Consider the following 5,787-nt stretch of genomic DNA (forward strand, 5'->3'; position numbering starts at 1 on the left):
GGGTCTGACCCAGGTCACTGAACCTGTGGGAGAAGGCCGCCTCAGGTCGCTTGTGTTATTCTTAGAGACCTATGTTGCGACCTCCTTGCGGGTCTATTAGCTCGATCAAGAGTCATTCGGGACACGTCAAGTTGTGGCATAATCATGAAGCTCTCAAGGTTCAATCCTTAAACCTTAAGAATTGAGGGGCTTCTGTTATGCCTAAAAAGTCAGGGCTGATGTGGACTCTTGTCAGCAAAGTCCAATCAGAATTCAGGGGGGCTTTGTGCTGCCTAGACGCTGCCACGTCACACAATGACGGAAGAGGTATAGCTTTCATCAGTGCAGCAGGTGAATGCTGGGCTTGCGAGTGGCTAGGAATCATCCACCTGCCTAAGCCTTACACGATTTAAGGATATCTCTCATGCGGACAACCAATGGGAAGCGGGTTAGGAATTGTACCACACCTGTCGAACTCCAGACTTATGATTATTACCTTGAATCCTCCAACTATAAATAGAGGGTTCCTCTCTCATTTACGAGGTTGGCTTATCTTTAGTCTTAAACAACATATATTCTCTCTTTCTCTCTCTATATTCTCTCTAGATTGTAACTCAACTCGCTGCACGCGACCTAATTGTAACCATTTATTAATACAACTACAGTAGATGTAGGATTCGCTTTTGAGCATCCAAACCACTTTAAAAACAGTTTTTTATTTATTCTCTCGCTACATATTTTCATACCACTTGTAATTTCTAAGCCTGCTTAGCACTTTGCACGTGTGAGTCGTTACTGTCAAAATCAAGCATCAACAATATATAAGACAAATAAAATCGTTTTTAGCTAAGGAAACGACATGCAAGGGAAAGAGTAATAAAAGTGCAAATCCTATGTCGGGGAATAAAAGAGATCTTATTCATCTTTTGAGAAAGAGCCCATGCCCTATATATAAACACTACTTGTTCATGATCTCTTCACTCTTCTTACAACCAAAAACAAATCCTCTAGAGTAGTTTGAAGCATAAGCTCATAACATAGATTTTTGTGTTGTTTCCTCGTTGCAAAACATACAAATCAAGGGACTTTTCACGGTCGCCGCGGTGACCAATGTCCTCGTCGTGGCGATCATCCTTCCTTCTGACGAAATTTTCTGCATTTTCACTCTCGCTGTGGCCATCATACTCATCGTTGTGGCGATCGTCCCTCTGTTCATTCTGCAGGGTTTGTTCTTTCCTCTGTTTTTCACCCTTTGAATTTTCCAAACTTTGACCACTCCTCAAGGTGATCGCATGCGCTTGTTCCTTGGGATTCTTCTCTGTATCGCTCAGCAAAACTCCTTGAGCTCTTCCCGCTAAAATGTTGTGAATTTGCCAAATTTGAGTCTCAAGGTTCCCAATAGAGGCCAATTGATTTTGAGCCAAGACGTCACTCTTCTCAAACCCTTGCTTGTCTCTTTAATGAGCTTGGTCAACACATTCTCTAAATTAGATTTTTGCTCTTAAGGTTGAAAAATAGGAGCTTGCTTTTGCTCATTATTGTTGCTCCATGAAAAGTTCGGGTGTTTCCTCCATGCCGGATTGTATGTATTGGAATATGGACTCCCTTGCCCCTTTTGGAAATTATTGACGTAATTGGCTTGTTCAGGTTGAGCAAATGGGTTTCCTTCTTGGCAGTCCTTCGATGAATGATTTCCTGCACAAAGGTCACATGTTAGAGAAGAAGATTCAATTGCATTTATTTTCAACACATTACCTAATTGCTTCTGGATGTTCAAAAGTTGAGCAGCTATTGCAGCGTAACTGTCAACTTCATGCACTCCCGCTGATTTCCTTGTTAAAGTTCTCTCTAGAGCCCTCATATAATTATTGTTCGAAATCACCTCAATCAGATTGTATGCTTCCTCTAGCGTTTTATTGTTCAAGGCTCCTCCACTTGCAGTGTCAATCATAGCTTGAATAGTTGGTAGTAACCCTTGGTAGAACGTTTGCACTTGTAATCAGATTGGTATACCATGGTGAGGGCACCTCCGTAAGAGATCCTTATACCTTTCCCATGCTTCATACAATGACTCTGAATCTTGTTTGTAAAAGTTGGTGATCTCACTCCTCAATTTTGTAGACTTGGTAGGTGGAAAATATTTAGTGAGGAACGTTTGAGCCAACTCATTCCATGTCGTGATGCTCCCAGATGGCAGCGAAATCAACCAAGCCTTAGCTTTATCCCGAAGAGAGAATGGAAAAAGCCTTAGCCTAATTGCACCATCGGATACTCCATTATGCCTAAATGTGTCGCATAACTCCAGAAAATTTGCGATATGCAGGTTGGGATCATTATTAGGTAACCTAGCGAATTGGATCGATTGCTAAATCATTCCAATAACTGCTGGCTTAATCTCAAAATTATTCGCTTGAACAAGTGGTCTCCTGATGCTAGAATAGCACCCATCAATAGTAGGACTAGAGTAGTCCTTCAATGCTCTCTAAACCACTACTGCTCCACCATTTGCATTTCCCCCCAAAGTATCCTCAGTCTCATTCTCTTGATTTCCCATATTGGGATTCACAATTCCTGTGTTAGCCATTGATCTTTCAGAGTTAGCTTGCCTCTTTTCTTTCCTCAACTATTTCGCGGTTCTCTCGATGTCAAAATCTAGTGGATTAAAATTACCTCGACCTCTTGAACGTAAACTATCCAGATTCTAGCTGAAAACTACAAACAAAACAAACAAAAATAAAAATTAATTAGTAAACAGAAATAAAACAAATCAAATTAGCAACTAAATATTTCATATTGATATTGGTAAAACAAAATAGTTCCTCGGCAACAGTGCCAAAAACTTGACAAGCTTTTTGCAAGTATACGAAATCGTGCAAGTAAAAAAGCTCGAGTAAACGAGTGTCGAATCCCAAGGGAACTACCTACTAAGTACCAAACTAGTCTCTTCTATTGCTATTTGATAAAACAAAATTTTAAGAATGAGTTTAATGAAAAAGTAATAAACTAAAAACTAAACAAATGCAGAATTTGTAAACACTTTGAAGTAAAGATCAATATAACTAAACCTAGGGCACAGATTTGACACCAATTTAATCCTACGCATTGACAATTATTGCTAACCTTATTAAGCTTATTCTAAAGACCAAACTCCCTAATATTCCACTAACTTTCTCTCGAACAATTAGCGAATTAACCCTTAAGCAACAACCCAAAATATCTCTAAGTTGAATTTAGAAGCTAAGAGATCATTAAGTTCTATGGAATTTACCAGAACCTCACAGATCGCGGTAACCTATCTCTAGCGTTCGCTCAATCTATGGTTTTATTACCTTAAACTAATCAGGTTTCATCTCTCGATCTCAACCCAACCTATAAAATCATTCAATTCTCAGGCCCTTAAGAATTGAAAGCATTATGCACAATAATAAAACTGAGAATTACAAGCTCAATAAGAATTAACAATAATTTAAGTCAATACATATTCATAAATTGGGCTACATCTTAGCCCTAGAAAAGAGAGTTAGTTCATAAATATAATAACAAAATCCATCATTCTATTCAATAACTCAGTTCAGAAAGAAAAATATAAACACTTCTCTAATCGTTGAACGAGAGCTTCAAGAATCCCGATCTCCAACTCGTAGCTGTCCTTCTCTTTCTCCCTCTAAAAGACCTTTAAAACTTCTCAAAAATCCTCCTTTTATAGTCCTAGGGTTCTGATCTTAATTAGGAAAAGAGTAGATGTCTTAGCCCATCCAGATTCGGATTAGGATAATGCATTAACAATATAAGCCCGTGATCCACTGCTGCGGCGGTGAGAACTGTCGTCGCGGTGATGGTTCTTCCTATCCAAGGAATTCGTGATCTTCAGAATTTGGTAAAGTCATCAACACAAAATTTATATCTATCTGAATAAGCTTTCCAACGCCATAAGAATCGTCAAATTCTGATTTCCACAGCTCAAGTTATGATCCAAACAGTGGAGCATGCTCATCTTGAAGAATTTCGAGATTTTACGTTGTATTTTTGACGCGTCACAACTTTGTCGTTTCAACTCCGATTCTTGCACCGTTTGTTCCTGCTCGTCATGAATTCCATTGACATCATTCTTTTCCCTTGAAAAATCCGTTTGAGCCTAAAAACACTCAAAATGCACCTGTGATCCCATAAATGGTGTTTATGAAATAATAAATTCAAACTCCACACTTTAAGCACATTTTTCCATAAATAAACCACTTAAATCACTAACAAAATATAAACATTCAAGCTCTTGTCAACTTTCATCATCATGGCTTTTGTAATGCAGAATTCCTTCAATTTATTAAGTAATGAAGATGGCAACAACTTTGATTGACAACTCATTACGGATGTCTCTTCCAAAAAGGTTCCAACTTCATTGTCTGCAGGTTCCATGAAGAAGAACATAAAGTAGTATAAAAAACCAAGCAAATTTACCTGGAGTGGCAGACATGGCAGCAGGAGAGCTAGATGCAAATGGACCAGAAACAACCTGACTCAATAATTTTTTAAGATCACAAAAGTTGATGGAAGGTTCAGGGTTTGATTTTAAATCTACAATAGTAGTAGTAGTAGAGCGAGAAGCATCATTTTAAGACTAATGAGATTTGGGCTAATTTCCCCACTAATAGTTGTTTCCTGAAGATCTTGGTGGTCAAGTAGGACAATCATTGACAAAATAATCGATTTTCTTGTAGTAATTACAAGTCAACCCCTTAGGTTGAGTAGAACAATCACAAAGGAATTGACCAAATTTCTTAAAATAATGACAGGTCAATTGTTTAGGTCCTGGATTATTGAAATTAACAATAGGAAATTAGACAGATGAGACAGCCATGACAATATCAGTCTGAGGTCTTTTTAGGGTGCTGAACCTGGCTTCCTATGAAATCAAACGAGCAAGAGTTGTATCAAGGGTAGGTGGCGGAGGCAGATGTAGTAAATAAGGACGAGTATTCTCATGGTCTGGATGGAGACCCATGAGAAACTGAATTAGACGCATTTGTTCCTGTGTGTAAGTACAAGACGAGTATCATCCTGATTCTGAAGTATAGGTTTAGACAAAGCCAACTAATCCCAATAGCAAAACATTTTAACACTATAGTCATGAACTAGCTATCTAGATTCTTGTTTGATACTAACAAATGCACTCCTAACCTAATGCTGGTGAACGAGTCCATTAGCAACATAACGACTATCTAACAAGTCCCAAACATCTTTAGTTAGATCATAATTACCAAATTCCTGATAGAGATTTGGTATAGAGGTATTACGGAACTAGGGAATCATCCGATGGTTTTTGTTGTCCCTGTCCTAAAGGCAATCCTAAAAATTTTCATTAATTTCGTGCTCTCTTTGTTCGGGTTCTTCGAACTAGTAATATAACGCCACATTTTGAGCCTTTCAAGAAACTTCTCATGGCTTGATACCATTTGACATAATTGATTCAATCAAAGACAACATCAATAGGTCTGGCAACCTTAGAGGGAGACACATAGAACCCATGAACACATGTGAACTAGCCATACAATAACCAAACAGCAAATAACAACACCAACAAGTGACACAAATTTTAAAACGGCCCTACAAACAAGCCCCTGCAATCTGAATTGATTTAAGAAAATCAAAGACGGATATGAGGAGATCGATAGTGGAAGGTGATCGAAATTGGCAATCTGACCGCACAAGAGGAGGCTCTGATACTAAAGTTATTTTTGGTGAAAAAAAGTCTATTTTATTATCTCTGAAATAATACACATATATAGTGTTTAATAGGAATGATGAGCCCAC

At 38.3% G+C, this 5,787-nt stretch overlaps 1 non-coding gene across 1 annotated transcript; it reads left to right on the top strand.

Annotated features, from left to right (window-relative positions):
- The first annotated feature begins 1,988 nt into the window (after window positions 1-1,988).
- Window positions 1,989-2,095, top strand: LOC116108697. Its single transcript, XR_004124671.1, has one exon. It is a non-coding gene; the product is annotated as a small nucleolar RNA R71 (small nucleolar RNA).
- Window positions 2,096-5,787: the final 3,692 nt, after the last annotated feature.

The sequence above is a fragment of the Pistacia vera genome, unplaced genomic scaffold, assembly GCF_008641045.1.
Source record: "Pistacia vera cultivar Batoury unplaced genomic scaffold, PisVer_v2 Contig567, whole genome shotgun sequence".
Classification (NCBI taxonomy): Eukaryota; Viridiplantae; Streptophyta; class Magnoliopsida; order Sapindales; family Anacardiaceae; genus Pistacia; species Pistacia vera.